Here is a 24,013-nt window from a genome sequence, read left to right on the forward strand (position 1 = left end):
CGAACAAAGCGATCGCGCTGGCGATCGCAAGGTGACTGACAGGAAGAGGCCGTTTGTGGGTGGTAACTGACCGTTTTAGAGGAGTGTAAGGAAAAACGCAGGAGGGACTAGGCGTTTGAAGGGAGGGTATCTGACGTCAGCTCCGGCCCCGATCATCGAACTGGAAGAGTAAGTCCTGGTCTGTGCAGAGATTGCACAAACTTCTGTTTGTACAGCTCTCCTGCACATGCGACCGCACCTCTGCACAGCGATTTCCCCCTCCCCCTGTAGGCGGCGCCTACCTGATCGCAGGGATGCAAAAAAGGCACCCTAGCAATCAGGTCTGAATTAGGCCCATACATCATCAGTCTGAACATGACACAAGAATGGCAAGAGATGTTCAATAAACATATTGCAAAACAGAGTTTAAAACAGTGGGATATAAAGAGAAGGGGATAACAGGGGAGGGAGGGAAGGGGAGTACAGGAGATGGGATATGCGGCAAGGTATGAGAAAGAGCCAAAAAGGTCATAGAGGAACAGTGAGGAAGATCAGCAGGGAATTCTAGGCTCATGTAAATGAATACCATTAAATAGGGACAGTCCGCAGAAGGCAATCAAAATCAACAGAGACAAATGGCCATTACTTGAGTAACTGTTTCAGTTTTCTTTTTCATCCACTAGGGGTCACTGGAGTACTCTTGGGGATATGGACGGCTTAGCAGAAACAAAGGCACTGAATATTTAAATTTAGAACTCTCCACCCCTCCATATCCCCGAGTACCTCAGTGTAGTATCTCAGTGTTTTTTCTGTGCTCACAGCACTAACAAGGCTTGTGTGGAGTTCCCACACTTGGTGGAAGATTTTATTAATTTTTCATTTTTACTTTTACATTTTACTTTTTTTTCACTTAGCACATCCCTTCCCAGTTTCTGGAAAAACATGGGTCCGGGATAGTGCCGCTGCACGGACAGCGCATGGCGTGTCGGTCCTCACAAAGAGCACCCTCACAGCCACAGGCAGCCCACTGTCTCCTGCAACAGCTGGACGGGGCTTACAGATAGAAGCCCCGTCGCAGCCATGACCTGAAGGGCTGGACGGAGATTACAAATAGAAGCCCCGTCGCAGCCATGACCGGAAGAGCTCGGAGCTTAGAAGCCCGTCGCAGGCCTCCCTACAACAAGGTATGCTGGGGAAACGGGGCGGTCAGCGCAGGCTGCCGCCCCGCTGTGTGGGGTCACTGTTGTAATGCCGCCGCTGCTCATACAGCCGCCCGCCCCAGCCGCTCCGTCCGGCCGCCCCAGCCGCTCCGTCCGGCCGCCCAGCCGCTCCGTCCGGCCGCCCCAGCACCGTCCGCCCGCCCAGACGTTCCGTCAGTGCAGTCTTGGTGCCAGCGCTGAGAGGGGGAGAACCGCCGCAGCTCGGCTAGCGACGCCGGAAGCCGCTACGCGCCGCTCCGGCCAGCCGACCTCCGCTGCTCGGCAAGAAGTGTCCCTCGCCTCCCTGCAACTTCCCGGCGCTCACCGCTGAGACACAGCGCTACAGGGAGTACAGGGGGAAGGGGGGGGGGGGAATCTGGCTGATTACAGCGCGGCTACAAGGGAATGTAAAGGGCTGCCATACCTATATAAACAGCAGGCAGAGTTAATGTATGATAGGCTAGTGAGCCTATATTAATACTGGATCCATGTATTGTAGACTGCCTGTGATTTTCACTGTGTAATAGACTATTGAGCCTATATTAACACTACAGCATGTATTGTGGTCTGCCTGTGATTATCACTGTATAATAGGCTATTGAACCTATATTAACACTACAGCATGTATTGTAACCTGCTTGTGATTTTCACTGTATAATAGGCTATTCAGCCTATATTAACACTGTAGCAATTGTAACTGTGATTATCAGTGTAAGCATGGCATGGGGGCCATTTTAACCATGCTTCCTGTTTCTTCCAGTTTGTAATTCCAGAACATTCCTGCCCTACATCACTACTCCACCGGAGGCGCAGGGGTGTTAGTGGGAAGTTTGGTTCAGGTTTCACATAGGCTGGCCATGTGAACTGCATTTCGGCCATAAATAGATAGATATATATTACACACCTTAAGTAATAATTTTACTGAGTCGTGCAAGTGTCTGTCCTTTGCCTATTGTGTTGTCTGTCGGCATAAGGAGTAAGGCTCCAGCACAGACTAAAAATACTTTTAAACAAAAGTCTGGACATAAATCTACCACATGTTCAGTATGTTTTGTAGGTTTCCACTCCGGAAGCCGGTTCATTCCCAGATCCTATGTTAAGCATTGGCAATTCAAATTGACTCCGCTCGACAGGAGCGGTAAGATCGGAGTCTCGGAAGTTACTCCGCCAGCTTTAACGGAGGAGTCTCAGTCCAATTTCACTTTGGATACCAGGGTGTTAATTTAACTGGTCTTATAATTTAAACATTTCTTCTATGTTGCAGTCCTGACAATTCTATGTCAAACCTCACAGCGCTAAATACGAGTGAGGAGGGCACATTAGACAGTCAGATAGTGCGGGTTTTGACAACCATACATTGATAATGACCAGTGAGTCAGTCTCTGAAATTTACAGAGAATAAGGAGGCTCTAACATCTAAATTTACAGAGAATAAGGAGCCTCTAACATCTAATCCGTTGTATTTACTAAACGACAGATCTTCAATGGTTTTCTAATTTAGGATATCTTACTAAGATTTAATGCTATTTACCCGTTTCCACACAGTGACATCTAAATTGGAGAATCTGCCATTGGTGAATTCGTCTGTGTCAAACCTTATAAAGACCCAAGATACATTTGGGTCACTAGGGCGCTCTGTGTATGGAAACAATGACAATCACGTTATACTTATCGTTAATGAGAAGCTGCTGGGTATCTCGGTACAGCGTCTGCTGCCGCCTGTTACCTTGCTTCTCGTTTTTCATCGTCGCTAGTTTCAGCACGACAAGGCCAGAAGTGTTTGGTCCTAAATTTGACAAAATGGCCTCCTCCGGTATCAAGCCGGAAATACTCTGGTCCGGCGTTTAAAGCCTTTTGACTTCAGTCTTTTCAAGGCTGTGGTACAAAAACAGTCACGCCTTGTAACGCCAGGACGCTAAAGTCACAACAAGCCAGTGGCTTGACGGGCTCTCAGCCCATCTCGAATTTCCAATTGTGGGAGTGCGCCTTTACACGTTACATTTGCCGGGTTTTCAGCCATCCACTCATGGATGTATCCGCTATTTAGGGTTAAAAGACAGGACTGCCTCTGTCGGACGAAATAAGGCGTTTTGGCAGGTTGCCATTCAGTCTCTGCTGGTTTCAGCAGTTTTTATTTCCAGGCCTGGTACACCAACAAAGTCAGGGTTATTATTCCCGTCTGTTTGTGGTACCGAAGCCGGAGGGCTCCGTCGCAGTCTCAATCAGCAAGTCACTTACTACAGATTGAAGATGGATTTTCTGCGGTTAGTATTTGCATATTTGGAGCCACAAGATTGCATGATTGTGCTTGATCTCCAGGATGCGTACTTACACATTCCGGTTTGGTCACCTCATCACAGGTTCTTGCGTTTTGCAATACGCCACAACCATTAACCGTTTCAGGTTCTACCGTTTGGCCTCTTGTCAGCGCCTCGGGTATTCACCAAAGTGATGTTTGTGATGATAGCTCATCTCAGATCCCTGGCAGTGACAATCGTTCCATACTTAGACGATCTGCTCATAAGAGCTCCGTCTCAACAGATGCTCCTCCGACTTGCGCTGCTAACGTACACCACGGTTGCAGTGTCAAGTTCAAAAACAATTGCATCTAATTCCGTCTCAACGACTTCAATTCCTAGGTATGATTCCAGATACGGTAAATCAAAGAATTTACCTACTACACCAGAAAGAACAGATTATACGCCATCTGGTACAATTAGTGCTCAAGCCACGCACACTATCGGTACATTGGTGTATTCGCCTATTAGGAACAATGATGGGCTTTCGAAGCGCTTCAGTTCGGAGGTTTTCACTCGCGTATCCCACAGGGGGGCGAGGGTGTCTCTACTCTGGGCGAGAGTCTCAGAGGTTGGGGAGTTGTAGTTTAAAATGGTCAGCGACAGGGTTTCTAAACGGATCACGACAGATTGCTGTCTATAAAGGTCCTGGAACTCCGTGCAATTTACTATGCACTACATGCTTCGCTCTCAGACTGTCCAAGGCCAGTCACACAACGCGACGGCAGTCGCATACACAACAACCAGGGAGGAACGAGAAGCCGCATGGCAATGCGGGAAGTAGCTCGAATCCTCAATTGCCCAGAATACCACAAGGTGATATTGTAGACGGGGTTCATTCCGGGAGTGGACATCTGTTAGACAGATGATCTCAGCCGTCGGGATTTTCATCCAGGAGGCTGGGCATTAAATCCAGAGGTGTTTCATAGGTTGGTCCACAGGTGGGGTTACCCTCAGGTGGACATGATGGCATCTCGCCACAATTACAAATGCCCAGTATGTGTCCAGAACGACAGTTCCCAAGGGCAGTGGCGGTGGATGCTCTCACAATCGCGTGGCCGTACAGCCTCGTGTATCTGTTTCCACCGTTTTCCGCTGTTCTCTCCGTTGCTAAAACGGATCATAAGAGAGTCTGTCACAGTCATACTAGTGATATCTCATGGGTCTCGGAGAGTTTGGTTCTCGAATCTCCGAGGACTACTCGCAGACGATCCTTGGCCGCTCATACTACGTCCAACCCGTTACAACTGGGGCCGTTCTTTTACCCCTATTTAGCGCGGCTGCGGTTGACGAGGTGGTTGTTGAGACCGCCCTCTTCAGAAGAAAGAGAGGGCATTACAGTATCGGTTATACCAACCATGTTACGAGCTAGGAAGCCGGTTACGGCAGCTCATTATTACAGAATTTGGCGTGCCTATATAGGTTGGTGTGAAGCTCGGAAGTTTCCGACATAATTTTTCAAGTTACCCGTATTCTGTTATTTTTACAGACAGGGTTGGATGGAGGACTGCGTTTATCTACACTGAAGGTGCAGGTATCTGTGTTGTCAATTTATTTTCAAAGACGATTGGCTCTATTGCCGTCGGTACACATTTTTCTGCAGGGTGTCCTCAGAGTACAGCCTCCATTTATCCCACCTACAGCGCCATGGGACTTGAATTTGGGTTCAGATTTCTTACAGTCTTCATATTTTGAACCCTTACAGCAAGTGGATATTAAGTTTCTGACTTGGAAAACGTTTTTTCTTCTAGCCTTAGCTTCGGCAAGGCGTTTTTTTTCAAATTTGGGTGCCTTGTCTTGCAAGCCACCGTATTTGGTGTTTCCTGATGACAGAGCGTAACTTCGGACGATTTCCGATTTCTTACCAAAGCTAGTGTCAAATCTTTTCACATCAATCAACCAATAGTAATTCCTGTGTTGACAGTACATTCTAGAATTCTGAATGTGGTACGCGCATTACGCGTTTATATGTCCCGAACGTCTACAGTTCGTAATACGGATACGTTGTTTGTTCTCTATGATGCAGACCTTATCCAGATGGATAAAACTGACTATACGTCAGGCTTACCTTAAGGCTAAGTTACAGTCGCCTACATCAGTAATAGCTCATCCCACAGGTTCTGTGGGAACGTCATGGCCAGCTGGTCGTGGAGCTTCTACGACACAGCTTGACCGTGCGGCTACATGGTCTTCAGTGCACACGTTTGTGCGCTTTTACAAGTTTGATACGTTTGCGGCATCAGCATCTAGCTTTGGCCGCCTAGTGTTACAGGTGTCAAACAGCTCTCCCGCCCACGGGGGAAGCTTTGGTACGTCCCAAGAGTACTCCAGTGACCCCTAGTGGATGAAAAAGAAAATAGGATTTTGGTACTTACCAGGTAAATCCTTTTCTTTGAATCCATAGGGGGCACTGGATGCCCACCCAGAGCAGTTTTACCTGGGTTGTATTAAGCTCAGGGGATCTTATGGTAACACATTTTCACCGACTGGTTCAATTATAAGGTTCTATCGGTTATGGTGTCAACTGTTTCGTTGTCAGTAACGTTATGTGTCAACTTTGTTGTTGTCCGTTATGTTATAGGAATTCTCCATTGTCAACCTCTCTATAGTTCCTGTTCGGCTCAGTAAAAAACACTGAGATACTACACTGAGGTACTCGGGGATATGGAGGGGTGGAGAGTTCTAAATTTAAATATTCAGTGCCTTTGTTTCTGCTAAGCCGTCCATATCCCCAAGAGTACTCCAGTGCCCCCTATGGATTCAAAGAAAAGGATTTACCTGGTAAGTACCAAAATCCTATTTTTAAATACTGTAGCAACACTTTCATCACCCTGAAATTGACATTATTTTTCAGTTTTTGCTAATGAAAACTTTTTTCTTTATTTACCCACTAGCAATTTGCTGCTTACATCTGTACCAGATAGATAGATAGATAGATAGATAGATAGATAGATAGATTTATTTACAAGGCCAAATAATGTATGAATGGGAGAACTTTCCTTGTACATTAATTAAATAATTGTCAAACTGTGCAGACTTCTGTTGTTTAAGCATCAGGCAGGCTACCGACAATGACAAACCGAACCTCCTGTATTAATAATTCCATGAATCAGCCAAATAGTGTGCTCTGAGGGGCTGATTCAGTGGTGGATGCTAATGCACAGCTGCTGCATCTTTGTACATAGTGGCTGTGTGAAATTATGCAAAAGCCACGTGTGACCGGATGTTCCCAAACGACAGCCCTCACCGTTTTCGCGTCTCGTCCCCAGTGCACAGAATGGATGTTTAGGTCACACGGGACCTGACCACAGAGGGGATTTCCGCTTACCGTCAGTAACCGCCTGTTACTGACTCCACCCACTGCACAGTGGGCAGGTTTACGCTGCCACCACCAAACTCCTAACCTGCCGTGATGTTTGGAACCACGGTTCTGCTCTGTATGCGTCGACACACCACCTTACCACACCTGTGTGGTGTTGACGAATCCCCAAACATTGCTTGCCTAAGCACAGCACGGTAGCAGGCTGAAGGCGGATCTTGGAGACGCTGGTTACACCCTGGACAGCCGGAAAACAGCTTGGTTTGGCCTAGCCCTGCAGGTCACAAGATGAAGCGGTCTTCTTGAGGCAAATGATGTTTATTTGCAATAGTTCTGAAAAGAACTTCAGCAATACAGGAGATGTTACAGCAGAATGAAACTGGTATATTACACCCTGGAGGCTCACAGGCCTCCTCTTTTTATCTCAATTCTACACACAGTACCACAGGGGTGTAAGCCCTCCCTATCTTCTCCAACCAATCAGGTTATCGCACAAAATATAAATAAATACAAGTTACAGTACATTTCAAATGTTAAGAATTAGATAAAGAAATGTTCTGCTCCTTTTCATATATAACCAAACCAGTGTGCTTTCCCAAACGCAATCTGATTACCATGTTCATGTCTCTTTCACAAATGTAAATATAACTTGAATTTCAATTGCATTCATCCTCTCACACATAGACAACGTTCTTATAAGTTAAACATACTATGCACCCTACATAGGAAATGTTAGATCAAACTGTTGTTAAACGAAACCCACTAGTTTGCATTTGTAAAACACAATTTGATTTAGCAGCCACTTGTGTCTCCATGCAAAAACAGTTTTGAGTTATCACACCACAGGAGATGTTGAAAGCACAGTCTTCTTTCCAAACCTTCGTTTGTACCTGAAAGAAAATGTTTGCCCACCAATAGGCCTGCTAATCAACACCCTGCTTTAGCTAGGACAATTATCATATGACTTGCTATGTACAAGTTGCTGAAGAACAATTGTCAAAGCCTTTTAGAAACAAAGTAACTTACACATTCCTTCTAAGTGCTGGCATTTGCATGCATTGTAAATGTGCAACCCTACCACTGTGCCTAGAGTAGGGGTGGGCAAAATACGGCCCGCGGGCCGGATGCGGCCCGCAAACCGATCCTGCCCGGCCCACTGCCTCCCACCAGCGAGTAATGACAAGCGGCCCGACCGACTGAGCTGCTTGTCATTGCTCTGCACTGCAGTACCTCCTAGCTGCCGGCGGCGCCTCTCTCCCCTGCTGCGCTGTAGCAGCCTCCTCCCGTCCACAGTGACAACGGCTGTGTTCAGGCGAAAAGGGGGTGGAGCTATGTGCCGATGGGGGCGGGGCTACACGGGACGTCAGGGGGCGGAGCTACACGGGACAAGAGGCAAACTGCTACAGATCCATCCTTCCTGCCACTGCCAGCCAGATCAGTAAGTAAATGGGAAAAGTGAAAGAAAGTGTGTGTGTGTGATAGTGTGTGTATATTTGTGTGTGCGGGCAGTGGCGTCAGACTTTTTTTAGGTTGCGGGGAGAGAACTTTAGCTCTCGCTGTACCATCCCCTCCTGTGTTCTGTCACCATGTCACCCCTGTGTTCTGTCACGTGTCACCCCCCCATGTTCTATCACCGTGTCATCCCCGTGTTCAGTCACTGTGTCACACCCCCCGTGTTCTGTCACTGTCCCCCCCCCCCCCGTGTTCTGTCACTGTCAACCCCACCGTGTTCTGTCACCGTGTCGCCCAGAGGCATCACCGGGTGTGGTGACATCCGGAGCGCACTCTGTACTATTACACCCCCCCCTCAGCTCGGGCCGCGTGGCACCCGAAAAGTGGGTGTGACCTAATTTAGAAGGGGTGTGGCCTGGTGGGTCTTTTCTCTTTCGCTCCGGGGGCATGTCCAGCTTCCCCAAAGATGCTGGCTGACCCCGGAGACTGGGCTGTGTGTGTGCCGGCTCTTATCTGTGACAGGAGCCGAGTGATGCAGGAGATTATCTCACTGCAGCACTCGGCTCCTGTCACAGCAGAAGAGCTGGCACTTTGGTGTCACCCCGTCCAAGAGGGACACCCTAGTGCCGGTCGCACCCCCCGCACCCGCCTTCTGACACCACTGGTGTCACCACCATGTTCTGTCACTGTGTCACCCCCACCGTGTTCTGTCACTGTGTCACCCCCCCCCCCGTGTTCTGTCACTGTATCACCTCCACCATGTTCTGTCACTGTGTCACACCCCCCGTGTTCTATCACTGTGTCACACCTTTCCCCAGGGGCTTTAAGACACTGGATAATTTGCTTGTTGCGCAATAATTATCCTACATAAAATGTTAATGTGTAAAAGGGGGCTCTACCTGCCGTAATGTGTGTAAAAGGGACTCTACCTGGTGTAATGTGTGTAAGTGGCGCTGTGTGGCACAATTTGAATAATGGAGACTATTGTGCAGCCTTATATGAATCTGTATTATTTTTTGCCCACACCCCTTCCACATGATGCCATGTCCCTATATTTTTGGCAAGTGGGGGGAGCTGCTATTTTGTTTGTGGCCCTCGGATACTGACAGGAAATGTGAAGTGGCCCCTCAGCTGAAATAATTGCCCACCCCTGGCCTAGAGCATGACATATGACATGTTAAAACACATCATAAAACATTTTAAAGCATTTTACATAATTAAATACCCGGCGCTTAGCACCTACAATACATTTAAAGATGGCGCCTAGTGCCAGTGCACAGTTCAAAAGTGGTGCCAAGCGCCCATTGTCCTCCTAATGGAGCCAGACACTAGGGGTTAACCCCTTCAGTGCCTCGGCCGCCATTGTCCATGTGGCCACCAGGGGCTGTCCGGCCACACTCCCCCCCCCCCAATTCAAGTGGGAAAACCAGGGAGCCATGTCCCAACGATTTGGCTCCTGGTCCTGCAGCCTCTTGGGGTGAAGTGGACGCTACCTGGTGGAGTTAGGCTCCAGCCTAGACAGTCTATCCATATTATGGTGGGCCGACCCTCATGGGGACACATTGTTCAAATAGTCCACATGAAGTCTGAGTCCAAGTCTCCACCACAACAGTCTGTCAGTTTTCGCCAAGGAAGGTTGCAGCCACCTAACAGGTGGGTGGTAAGACACCACTGTGGGGGTCCAGTTAAACAAGCAGAGTAAAAACTGGTCCAATGTACACACAAGTGCCACCCAAGGTGTCCCAATTGTGGCATACCCAACCTCCCACCATAGCAGTATTCTGCTCAAACAGGCCACAGGGTGCTCCTGCCCATATGGCTCTTTCTGGCAAAGCACTGCTCCCAGTCCGTGCAGTGGTGTAGTAGTTCGTACCACAAAGTCCTGGTCAATAATGTGTGCCATCAGCACTGGAGCGGGTACCAGAGCCTCCTTCAATGACTGGAATGCCAACTTCCAAGCGGGTGGAAAGTCCACTGACTTGGGAATGCCCTTCCTAGCCATCTCTGTAAGGGGGATCACTACAGAACTAAAGTCAATGACAGCATGTCCGCAGGACCTTACAGGTTCTAAGGTCAGTACCTGTCTGGGTGATGTGGGCCTGGGACAGCCTCTGGTCGTCCTGCAGGTCACAAGATGAAGTGGTCTTCTTGAGGCAAATTATGTTTATTTGCAATAGTTCTGAAAAGAACTTCAGCAATACAGCAGATGTTACAGCAGAATGAAACTGGTATATTACACTTTGGAGGCTCACAGGCCTCTTCTTTTTATCTCAGTTCTACACACAGTACCACAGGGGTGTAAGCCCTCCCTATCTTCTCCAACCAATCAGGTTATCGCACAAAATATAAATGAATACAAGTTACAGTACATTTCAAAAGTTAAGAATTAGATAAAACAATGTTCTGCTCCTTTTCATATATAACCAAACCACTGTGCTTTCCCAAACACAATCTGATTACCATGTTCCTGTATCTTTCACAAATGTAAATATAACTTGAATTTCATTTGCATTCATCCTCTCACACATAGACAACGTTCTTATAAGTTAAACATAATATGCACCCTACATAGGAAATGTTAGATCAAACTGTTGTTAAACGAAACCCACTAGTTTGCATTTGTAAAACACAATTTGATTTAGCAGCCACTTGTGTCTCCATGCAAAAACAGTTTTGAGTTATCACACCACAGGAGATGTTGAAAGCACAGTCTTCTTTCTAAACCTTCGTTTGTACCTGAAAGAAAATGTTTGCCCACCAATAGGCCTGCTAATCGACACCCTGCTTTAGCTAGGACAATTATCATATGACTTGCTATGTACAAGTTGCTGAAGAACAATTGTCAAAGCCTTTTAGAAACAAAGTAACTTACACATTCCTTCTAAGTGCTGGCATTTGCATGCATTGTAAATCTGCAATTCTACCACTATGCATAGAGCATGACATATGACATGTTAAAACACATCATAAAACATATTTTTAAACATTTTACATATTTAAATACCCGATGCCTAGCGCCTACAATACATTTAAAAATGGCGCCTAGCGCCAGTGCACAGTTTAAAAGTGGCGCCAAGCGCCCATTGTCCTTCTAATGGCGCCGGTCACTAGGGGTTAACCCCTTCAGTGCCACGGCCACCATTGTCCATGTGGCCACCAGGAGCTGTCCGGCCACACCGCGGATGACATCTTAAGTAAAAAGACAGACCACTGCTGGCTTCTGTGATCTGCTGCTGTGTATGAAGACAGGCCACTGCCGGCTTCTGTGATCCGCTGCTGTGTCTGAAGATGCAGTATCAGAACAACTGCGTAAACATCAGAAATTCGAGTAACCCTGACGTTACTCAGGTGTGACATGCCCCCATTTTCTTGAATAATGACCATTTTTCCTCAGCACTCACACCTGGACACTGCCGTCCTGCTTCCAAAAAACAGTTGGAGCCATGAGATGGGGCACAGAGCTATATGGGCACTTTGCTTGGAGAGACAGGGGTGAGAATGTGATTTGGAGGTCTGGAGGCGTTTGTTTAATGCACCAAGCGACTGTGTTAGTGACCAGACTGGGTGTATCCCCCCTTCCCCCAGGTGTTGGCTGGAGTAGTAGAGTGCTGTGTGTGTGTGCACCTGTGGTGTGTGTTGTCTAATGTATTTTATAATGCAGTGCAGTGTGTCTTACTTTGTAGCGTGCTGTATAGTGTACAGTACCAGTCAAAAGTTTGGATACACCTTCTCATTTAGTTGTATTTATTTCTTTTAATTATTTTTTGCATTGTAGATTATAAGGGGTTTATTCAATTGATGTTGAATTACGGCGTGGATTTGTCAGTTTTTGGATTCGACACTATTCGCAGCCGAAACGCTCCACCCGGGACCCTGAATTAAAAACGGATTTGACGCGCCCTCTGTCGAAAACAGACCAATCGTCGAATAGTGGGTGGCCTGGATTCGACTTCCCGCCGTTTGGAATCCTATATAGGGCTTGTTTGCTGCGTGCTCAGCAGCCATTTTGTGAACCTGCAGAGCGGAGTGAGTAGCTGCAGAGTGATCAATTTGGTTTTGGAGTGAGGAGAGAGGAGTGGCTTTGGAGAAGTGTATCCTGGGTAAAACTGTGGAATCATGGGTACATTTCCCTCAGCCAAGTACAGGAAAAAATATTCTTTTAAAAAATCGAATATATAATACTGTGGGTCATAAATAGAAAAACCAAGTAGATAATCACTTAAAATATAAATAGATATGCTATTAGAAATCAAAAAAGCACCAAAATATAAAAGTATTTAAGATTTCTTATCAGCTCACGCCAGAAAAAGTAGGCGCAATGAAATTGACGAAATGAATGTCGAAAAGCACTGATGTCGAATCGACATTCTTCAATTGAATATACTTTTGTCGAAATGACACATTTTTAACATTACAGACATGAAATTGTCGAATAGTCAGAAGTCAAAACTGAAACTACAGGTTTTTTGATGATAAGTGCCGTATTGAATTGTCGAATCTGATTCAACATGGTTTTTTGGTCGAAAAAGCCCCGTTTTTCGACAAATTAAATAATTCGACATCAATTGAATATACCCCTAATACTGAAGACATCAAAACTATGAAAGAACACATATTAAATTATGTTGTAAACAAAAAAGTGTTAAACAAATCAAAATATGTTTTATATTTTAGATTCCTCAAAGTAGCCTCCTTTTGCTTTGATGACCTCTTTGCACACTCTTGGCATTCTCTAAACCAGCTTCATGAGGTAGTCTCCTGGAATGGTTTTGAATTAACAGGTGTGCCTTGTCAAGAGTCAATCTGTGGAATTACTTGCCTTCTTAATGTGTTTGAGACCATCAGTTGTGTTATGCACAGGTAGGGTTAGTACACATTGGACACCCCTATTTGATTACTGTTGTAATCCATATTATGGCACGAACCACTCAACTCAGCAAATAGAAATGACAGTCCATCATTACTTTAAGACAGGGATGGGGAACCTTCGGCCCTTCAGCTGTTGTTAAACATCACATCCCATCATGTCCTGCAACAGTTTTAGCATGGCCAAATAGCAAAACTGTAACAAGGCAAGCTGGAGGGCTGAAGGTTCCCCATCCCTGCTTTAAGACATGAAGGTCAGTCGATACAGAAAATTTCAAGAACTTTGAATGTATCCTCAAGTGCAGTTGCAAAAACCATCAAACGCTATGATGAAACTGGCTCTCATGAGGACCGCCCCAGGAAAGGAAGACCAAGAGTAACCGCTGCTGCAGAGGATAAGTTCATTAGAGTTACCAGCCTCAAACCGCTACTTAACAGCACTTCAGATTAGAGCCCACATAAATTCTTCACAGAGTTCAAATAGCAGACAAATCTCAACATCAACTGTTCAGAGGCTGTGAAGAAGCCACTACTGAGGATGAACAACAGGAAGAAGAGAATTGTTTGGGCCAAGAAACACAAGGAATGGACATTAGACCAGTGGAAATCTGTACTTTGGTCTGATGAGTCCAAATTTGAGATTTTTGGTTCCAAACGCGTGTCTTTGTGAGACGCAGAGAAGGTGAGTGGATGGTTTCTGCATGTGTGGTTCCCACTGTGAAGCATGAAGGAGGATGTGTGACAGCATTCTGCAGCGCCATGCCATCCCATCCCATCCCATCTGGTTTGCGCTTACTGGGACCATCATTTGTTTTTCAACAAGACAATGACCCCAAACACACCTTCAGGCTATTTTTGGGATACTTGACCATGAAGGAAAGTGATGGAGTGCTGCGTCAGATGACCTGGCCTCCACAATCACCCGACCTAAACCCAATTGAGATGGTTTGGCATGAGTTGGACCGCAGAGTTAAGGAAAAGCATCCAAGCAGCTCAGCACCTCTGGGAACTCATTCAAGACTGTTGGAAAACCATTCCAGGAGACTACCTCATGAAGCTGATTGAGAGAATGCCAAGAGTGTGCAAAGCTGTGATCAAAGCAAAAGGGGGCTACTTTGAGGAATATTTTGATTTGCTTAACACTTTTTTGTTTACAACATAATTCCATATGTGTTCTTTCATAGTTTTGATGTCTTCAGTATTAATCTACAATGTAGAAAATAATTTAAATAAATAAAAAACATTGAATGAGAAGGTGTGTCCAAACTTTTGACTGGTACTGTACTTGGTAACACTAGTGTGTAAGCATTGGGATCATGTACTGTACAATAGACATATGTGTACACCCTGCTTCTTCCCACTTAATGGCTGGTAATGGCTTCTTGTGTTTAGCAGCATTATACTTACACTGTGGTGGATTTGGCTGTGACCTGTAGTGTAGTTTGCATGGTGATGTGTGTGACCTGTGTCAGTTTTAGCTAAGACCCATAGTTGTACAGCTTCCCGGGGCATCCTAAGGATTCTCCTGACAGTGCTGTTCTTCCCAGCGTTGGCAGCAGCACCCCCTCAGCATGACATCATGATCTCAGGGGGCCGTGATGGCTATAAAGCCCTGTTATGGTGCTGGGACACATGGACTAATTGGTAATTTGCAGCCTGGGGGCTATTATACCACATATTGACAAAATTAGTTGCAGTTTATATCTAAAAAGTAGTTTTAAGTATAAAACTCAGTGACTCAGTCCTTCTGCTTTATACTTAAAAAAACACCATTATTTTTAAAACAGAATTGGTAAAAATTGCTTTTACCTGCTTTATAAAAAGGAAAGGTACTTGACTCCTAAGATTACAGGGCCGCATGAAGCTACGTATTCTTCTGCATTCACAATTGAAATATTTTGCTAACAGTTTGCTACTGTGACTATATGCTCATCTTCATGTGCAAGTCAAAGATGTAAGACAGGAGGGTCCCAGACAAAGACAAGGCAGGTGTAATAAGGACTGGAGTTAAATGAAATGAGAGCACAAAAACACTGAAAGCTCAGAACCAGCAGGTGAAGCTACTGGAAGTGGGAGTACAGTAGATATGCTGGAGAAATAGATAACAAAGGGAACACGTAATTCTATAGTAAATAGACAAAGGGTGGTATTAACAAAAACAAAACAAAAAAACAACATGACAAAGAATGCAACTGACACAAGGCTGGACACAGGAACTCTGCAGAGGACAATAGAGAGGTAACCAGACAAAGGTATCCACAGGCTAGTGTTAAGCCCAGTACCCACGGGCCGATTTGGGGAGAGATGTGTGCTGAGCGGTTCGCTCAGCACACATCTCTCCCGCCGCTCAGCACAGCGCGATCTGTGCTGAGCGTGCGGGGGGAGACGGGGGGGCCGCTCATTTCACCCAGCGGGTGAAGTGAGCAACCCGCTAGATTGGCCTGCACGGCAGGCCAATCTAGCAGCAGCGTGTTACGATCCTGATGCTCAGGACAGGGGAGATCTTATGCAGTGAGTCCAGAGCACCAGGACGTGATGCTGGGATAGGGTAATGGAATGGAAATAGCCCCTAGCACCCTACCTCCGTTGTCTTACCCGTGTTGTCAATTCACGCCTGAACGACTATGGTTTCTTGGGCCCACGGCAGCCGCGTTTGAAGGGCGGATTAGGTCTGCCCAACTCCGATGCCCCCAGGTCTTAAAGAGAGACAAAGCGTGAACTGAGACAGGGTAATAACAAGGGGACCTCTAACTGAAACAACCAAGCTAGGGGCTACTAACTACCTGAAAACTAAACGTATGTGCGGCACGCCGCCAAAGGAAAAGAACTACAAAGGATACCACTGTCCACTCCCCCACACGGCACCGCCGAGTTCCGGGGAGGACAGTGAAAGCGGAAACCTCCGCAAAAGCACCAACTCAAAGAAACGCAAATACTAAGCTAAGATACCTGCCTTTCGAGAAAGACGCCCTGCTGGCGTTGAAACGCGTTAAGGACACAGGCTTTCTATCACAAGGACTTATACTCTAAAGCTACGGGGAGCTGTTACACATAACAGCGATAAGCCCTGCTTTTTTTGGATCCACGGCTCACCACTGCGACTGGGAACATCTATGCTGCATTTCTTCATCCTTTGCAGCCAGACCGCACACGCCAAGCTGAGCGGTGGAAGCTACGTCAGCCGCCTCTTCAAGTCCGGCACAGATCGGCGAACGGAGCCCCTGTCGGATGCCCGCCCAATAGAAGTTAGGCTCCTTGTGGGTCACACACACCAGGAAAGTTTACCCTATTCAACTCCGGATATACCAGCTAATAGCCCCCGTTTGCAAAGCACGGAGGTACCGGAGACGGTGTGAATTGGGCTAGGACGGCGCATTGAGATACCCCGCACGGCACGGCTTCCAGATTGTCCACTGAGGCTCTGGTGAGTGTCTCCGTCCGGACTGTGGGACAACACCGGGGAGCAGAGACCGTAGGAGCTCCTGCCCAGTGGTAACTGTGTGCACACAGCTATTAATATACACGTGTCTTTTTTCTGCAATAGCTACCCACTGTTATGAACTTACATTTTTGCAACTGGCTAAAAGAAAACAGTTGCTAGTGACTTTTGTTCTATTAATTAGTAATAATAGTGTGCATATATATAACCCAGAAAAGGCTGTTTACCTTCCAGGTGTTATTTATAAACTAATGACATGCTATTAATTAGGCTCATTCAATGTTAATCCAGACATTGTGTTGTTTTAAGATTTATCACCCCCGGGAGGTTGTTGTAATTTTTACATGCATTTAAGAAAATAAATGTTTTAATTTACTCTGGTTGTCCAGCGCCACTTGTTAATTGTTTTATTGGTTGTGTTTTAAGGGATTGGCAATTCCCTTTTTCAAGAGGCTGCTGACAACCAAGTGCAGTGCTATTCACCTGAGCGCATAGCTTTTTCCATTTTTACTTTTTGCAAATACTAAGCGGCCTAGGCCGCAACACGCGGCAGAAGCCGCTACTCACGAAACCGGGCGAGAACCCCAGATGACAGTAACAGGTTCACAAGGACCAGAAGGATTCCCAGGACCGGCTTCAGAACTTCAGAATACAAGAGGGCAGGGAGCAGGATCGACCAGATGCAGCTGACCAGGAACAAACTTCTACAAGGCAGGAACAGCATACAGGAAGCTATCACCGGCGTTTGTGTGAGACACTGAGGAGGCATATAACAGGGAACCCTCCAATGGCAGTACAGAGCCTAATTGATAAATGTCGTGCAGCTGCCTTGCTGCACGACCAGGGGAGAACAGGTGAGTAATCTTATGGCAACGGGGAACGCGGTCCACCTGTGGCGTCCCCGTTGCCATGGACCCGGCGGCCCTGCACGCACGGCGTGCTAGCGTTGCCAGGGACCCGGCGGCTATCGCGCGCACGGCGTCCCGGCGTTGCTAGGCACCGTGCGGAAGCAGGGAGAGAGAGACGCGGCGGCCGTGACCGCTGCTCTGTCAGGGCACGGCCGAACACCGCCGCGCCTAACAGCAATAGCGATGCGCAGGGCTGCGCATCGCTATCACTGTATTGGGTACACACGGAGCGATCCTGCTTAAATTCTAAGCAATCTAGTCAGATTGCTTAGAATATCGCTCCGTGAGTACCCCCCTTTAGAACCAAAGAACAAGGGCTCCCACTGCAGCCAGGAACTATGGCCAGCAAATAGTAACAGGCAGACGCTGAATATAAAGGAACACTAACCAATGATCAGCCTCATGCAGTCAGGCCTCCTCTGATTACAATCCTGTGCAGCTGAGTGCTGCATGTACACGATCCCTCCTGCCCCGGCATCCTCATCACTAGGCAACGACAGGAAGACGCTGGGCGGAAGCCCTATGGTGTCTCTGCATCCTAGCAATCCCTACCGCTGCATTGGCTCGGCGTCCAGGTTGCCATAGAGCCGGCAGCCAGAGAATAGAAAATTGCTAGTATCCTGGCCACCTAGCAATGACTGGATGCTGCAGAAGACATGGTCTGTGGCTCATGACACCAACACACGTGAGATAAAGTGGATTCCGCTAAAGGTAATAAATATCAATTGAAAAAAATTAACTTTATTACTTAATACTAGTGTATTATTAGTTTATCTTTTAATTTGTATACTGTAGGTTATATAACCTATATTTTGTCTATTATCCATAGTTAACTACTCACCTGAAATGGTAATGGGCATGGAGGGCCAAAATTGCCAGGCCCCGTAGCAAAATTCCTACCTTCAACCACCATTCCCTTCTGATCATGTGTAGAGGCCATGTGCAGCGAAGGCCTGCTTCTGCTTCACTACACATGAACTGTGGTTTTACTAGATCACAAGCAGTGGCAGAACTACAACTGTAGCGGATGGGTCCCCTCTCCCTTATGGCTAGCCACTTATGGAATTAACTGCCTCACACAATCAGACTCTTACACGGCCTTCAAATAATTAAATGTTCTGAGAAAGCCCATCTCTTTATTAAAGCCTACTCTACGCCCTATGAATGACATGTTTTTCCCATTATACAGTGCTGTGGAGTAAGCACCATAAAAATGAAGGATTATAATAATAATAATAATAATAATAATGGTAGTAGTAGTAGACCTACCAGGTAACTGTGATCACCTATACCTGGCAGCCCAGGATGCAATCACAAATACTGTACTAGACATGGCCCATGTGGCTACGTGATTGACCAAAACAACATTGGTCCTAAGGGACTACCATAGAATCAGTGATGTAATGATCTCATAGGTGAAGTTGTGATCAGCGCTCTACCTGTATTGGTATTATGATGGTGGCAGCAATACGTGATTGGGACTGAACCCAAAAATCCCCAGAAGGTTAATAGCTTATCACAAAATTTTTCACAACTGCGCCTGTGTGAAAATGTTATTGGTATATTGTGAAACAACAAAAGTGGGGAACAACAATACGATTAATAGTATTTATTAGACTAACAGAAATTAGTATAGAAAGAATTCTTGCACTTTGACCTTGGTTACCAAAAAGGAAAGTATATATATATATATGTGGTTGCACAAAGAATAAAAAATAAACATCAAAATTGAAAAATAAAATATATAGAATAAAAATTAATGAAAAAATGAAAAAAATGAAAAAAATGAAAAAACTTCTACAGAAAGAATTTTAGTCTCTATTGTTCAGGGATAGACTGTTGCTATTCCGAAAACGGAGGAAGAAAAAAGTATAATGTATATAATAATAATAAATATATAGTGTGGATTGCTTATTGGTGAGACTAGAGTGTGGCGTCCCACCTCTTTCACACCTAAATTGTAGTCCTATACTCGTTTGAGTATATAATCAGGTTGAAGATTCTGAGCTGATACAGTGATTTGCGGAGTGAAGAGTCTCTTGTTGATAATTGATAAGTCTTTTATCAGTAGCTGGTCTTGAATGTGGTTGCTTTGATATGGGGTACCCCGAGTGGATAGCGGAGGGACAAGGTGAATAGGGGACAGGGTGACTGAAAAACTCCGGACTCCCCGCTTGTCACCTCTGTCACGGATGGCGGAAGGCGCCCGTATCCACGGGCGATCACCGCCTACCGAGACCGGGGGATGCGGTCACGTCTGTGGGGGGAAGGTATCACAGGCTTCGAGACCCGCAACGGGACTGTCCGCCTTGAACCCTCCCTCCTGCGGAGTAAGTTACCTTGTTTTCTATGCTTGATCCCGTCGACCACTTCCACGTCTTTCGCTCGGTCTTCTCTGCGTCTGGTGGTCGATGATCCACTGGTCTGGTCTGTTTCCCCTCTCGGCAGCGCTATTTGGATTTCCTCCGCAATAGTTACATGTATCTTATAGATGTTGGGTCAGAATCTTATTTTGAAAAAGTTGCTGCTGTGACCACCAGACGCAGAGAAGACCGAGCGAAAGACGTGGAAGTGGTCGACGGGATCAAGCATAGAAAACAAGGTAACTTACTCCGCAGGAGGGAGGGTTCAAGGCGGACAGTCCCGTTGCGGGTCTCGAAGCCTGTGATACCTTCCCCCCACAGACGTGACCGCATCCCCCGGTCTCGGTAGGCGGTGATCGCCCGTGGATACGGGCGCCTTCCGCCATCCGTGACAGAGGTGACAAGCGGGGAGTCCGGAGTTTTTCAGTCACCCTGTCCCCTATTCACCTTGTCCCTCCGCTATCCACTCGGGGTACCCCATATCAAAGCAACCACATTCAAGACCAGCTACTGATAAAAGACTTATCAATTATCAACAAGAGACTCTTCACTCCGCAAATCACTGTATCAGCTCAGAATCTTCAACCTGATTATATACTCAAACGAGTATAGGACTACAATTTAGGTGTGAAAGAGGTGGGACGCCACACTCTATTCTCACCAATAAGCAATCCACACTATATATTTATTATTATTATATACATTATACTTTTTTCTTCCTCCGTTTTCGGAATAGCAACAGTCTATCCCTGAACAATAGAGACTAAAATTCTTTCTGTAGAAGTTTTTTCATTTTTTTCATTTTTTTCATTTTTTCATTAATTTTTATTCTATATATTTTATTTTTCAATTTTGATGTTTATTTTTTATTCTTTGTGCAACCACATATATATATATACTTTCCTTTTTGGTAACCAAGGTCAAAGTGCAAGAATTCTTTCTATACTAATTTCTGTTAGTCTAATAAATACTATTAATCGTATTGTTGTTCCCCACTTTTGTTGTTTCACAATATACCAATAACATTTTCACACAGGCGCAGTTGTGAAAGATTTTGTGATATGTAATGATCTCAGATGCCCACTAATGTCAGTATTTTCCCCAGGCCAATACTGGCTGTGTTGGAATTATTGGCATGGTAATGATCCATGTTAAAGGTACTACACATGTCTAACTTTTGGGAACTGAAAGGACTGCCCACTTTATGGTTTTGGCTAGACTATCACTAGAGGATCATGGAAGTATAGTGGAAGTTAAACTCCAGACCAAACTCTTATCATTACACTGAAGTGCAAGACTCAATTTGCCAACAGTGGGAGCTTATCAGCGATGGGACTTAACAAAGATAATCCCAGGGATCAGCAGATGGTGATTGGCCAAAGTGTAACTCCAGAGGAGTGTCTTGCGCAAATATGGTAGTTGAGAGTACAGCCCCAAGTGTCTTTGAGAGAGTATTCATATAAGAACATGTGGGAACTGGGAAGCCTAACAACATGTACATGGATGGAGTTGTTTTGCTAGTTCCTGGCTCCAGATAGTTGATAATTACAGGATCTGGTCGACTGATGACTACAGGTACTTTTCTAGTCCCTGGCTAGTTCCTGGCTCTATGTAGTTTATAATTACAAGTATTGTGTTTGCTCCTGACTCTGGGCAATAGTTGATTACAGGCAATGTGCTAATTCCTGGCTTGTTCCTGGCTCCAGATAGTTCATGATTACCAATACTACTGTGCTATTTCCTGGCTCCGTGCAGCTGGTTATTACAGGTGCTATGCTAGTACCTGGCACTGTGCAGTTGTTATATTACAGGTACTATTTTTGTTTCTCACTCTAGCCAGATAATGATTACAGGTATACAAGCAAAATGGGTGACTCTGTGGCCCACATCCAATTAATTGTTGGCACTGCCCAATTTAGTTTTGAAACTGCTGAAAAATTATTTTCCCTCGCAGGCTCAGAAGCTGTGAGGAAAATTAAATTAAATGTTAAATTAAATGCACCCCTCTGCATTTAGTGTACAGGGAAAACAATCAGAGTCTGCATTTAACGTGGAATCAGTAGGGTTCCATGTGTTTCCAGAAATTTTACAGCGCAGGAAAAAATCTAAATAATTGAATACAGTATCTCCAGAAGTTAAATTTGGAGATTTCCCCACTTGGCAAAACTCACATTTCGTTAAATATGCCCCTATGGACAAGAAAAACCTAAAATAAGTAGCAGTTTGAGTGGAATAAATAAATAAATGATACTCAGCATAAACATATGCCTTGATGGAAAAGGCAAATAATCATGTAATACCATTTAAAAATAAATGTATTTACCAATACACAGAATAAAATATCCTAATTACCTTTACGAAAGGAAAAAAGAAACATACTGTATACAGAAAAATTCAAATGAAAACAGACAAAAGAATTTTCGTACCAGAGATAGCTATCCAAAGGGCTTTTAGATACCAGGTCTCTGGAAATCTCCAATAAGGTGGAAAAGGGTTGCAGATGAATTAGTCCTTATGGTATGATTAGCTAGAAGGTGCACACACAATCAAAAACATTTCAACTTGTCTCCTGCTGGCCTTTACCAAGGCATGGTGGTGTGCTCAAAATGGTGGCCTCAAATACCTAGCAGTGGATTTTTCTTCCTAAGACTAAGAAGGAACTGCACAGAAAAACAGTGTTTTTTAGCACAACTTACACAGATGATAAGACCGTTTCAGAAAAAAAGCTTATAAACCCAGCCTACTGCAAGAAGCAACATTAATTGCTAAAACCATTGATAGGAAAGTTCTATTGGTACAAAAATAATAATAATAATAATAAGAGAACAAAATGGGCTTTCATTTCCCAATAGAGATTGAAAGCATTTTCAAATGACGTTTGAATATACTATGCTGGTACACTGTACTAAAAGATAATATTCCCCCTCGACCACCATTATCTTAAATAACAAACTCATTAAAGTACCTTGGATGAAAAAGTAAAAACCTGGATTGAACAAATGGGTTTCACAGATGCGGGACATATAAAACCTGCAAGAAGTTAAAAACTATGGTTAGGAAATTCTCAAAATTTGAGGATGGAGAAAACAAATATAAAATTAACTAATGTATTACTTGCCATTCCACTATAACAGGACAATGAAGGGTTGATGGTTAACTCTTCATGGTGCCTGATATTTTGTCAGTCTAGTAGCAGCATATACCCCACACCAATCATGATGGCACTTCTGTAAAGCCGCAGAGTGCAGGAACTGATCTCTGTTGATGGCTCTTATACTGCCCCATCTTCCTGGCATATCTCAAGCAACTGGGCTGGATCCACATATTTTCCCAGAGATCTGATGGGCTATTCCTATATCGTGGAGCTGGACCTCAGATACTATCTCATCTTCTTCTGGACCCACAAAAGCTCCAGGATGTCTTGGCTTCCCAAGCTTGTACAATGGACCTTTCTGTTGTCTGTTCTTCTAAAACTCACATAATAGATCTTCCTGATTGGAGTGTATTTACTGGGGGTTGAGGCCATCCAGGCATTGTTCTCTGTATTTGTCACAACTGAGGGCCTGAGCTGACGGGAGGCAGCCTCAGTTGTAGGGGCTGAGATGTACCGAAACCTGGGAGGTTGTATCAGACCCCTGGACATGTAAGTAACATGAATAATAACTGCCCGAAGGCGTGACCACGACAACTTGGATAAAAGTCAATGATGTTTATTATGACAACTCCGCAACACAGCAGCAGTAAAAGAAAACGTAAAAGTCAGCAAATAATAAATACAGTTCCTGGGTACTACAGGATGGCAGGAGCCACAGGGCACTGGTAGTGTGAGATAGTTCTTATGATCTTCTAGATGGAAAGTCCTTACCAGGCCCGACTGTAGCAATGGAGATAACCCAGGATTGTGCCAGCTGATGTTCCAGGAAAAGCTGGGTTGCTGAAGGTAAAACAGCTGCTGTGGATACTGGCTGGAACCAGACTGTTGTTAGCACGGAGTGGATACTGGCTGGAACCAGTTAAATAATAGATGAACTTGGGAGCGATGAAATATGAACTGAAATGTAGAACTTGAGAGCGGAGAAATAATAATACCGGTGGAGAGTGGTAAAGTGTAGAAAGGACACCGGGCCTTTAAGGGAAGCTGTACTCTGCTGGAAGCTGAGCTGGAAGCAGGTAATGCTGTAGCTGGAAACA

At 45.3% G+C, this 24,013-nt stretch overlaps 1 protein-coding gene and 1 long non-coding RNA gene across 3 annotated transcripts in view; one reads left to right on the forward strand and one right to left on the reverse strand.

Annotated features, from left to right (window-relative positions):
• Positions 1-24,013, forward strand: part of PLEKHB2 (pleckstrin homology domain containing B2) — a 153,248-nt gene that overhangs the window by 14,171 nt on the left and 115,064 nt on the right. The gene's annotated exons all lie outside the window — the stretch shown is intronic.
• The window catches only part of LOC134911256 (uncharacterized), a 115,099-nt gene continuing 113,873 nt past the window's right edge, over positions 22,788-24,013 (reverse strand). Inside the window, exon 3 of the long non-coding RNA XR_010176429.1 lies at positions 22,788-22,852. This is a non-coding gene — a long non-coding RNA (uncharacterized LOC134911256). The remainder of the gene's footprint in view (positions 22,853-24,013) is intronic.

The sequence above is a fragment of the Pseudophryne corroboree genome, chromosome 4 (assembly GCF_028390025.1).
Source record: "Pseudophryne corroboree isolate aPseCor3 chromosome 4, aPseCor3.hap2, whole genome shotgun sequence".
NCBI classification, from domain to species: domain Eukaryota; kingdom Metazoa; phylum Chordata; class Amphibia; order Anura; family Myobatrachidae; genus Pseudophryne; species Pseudophryne corroboree.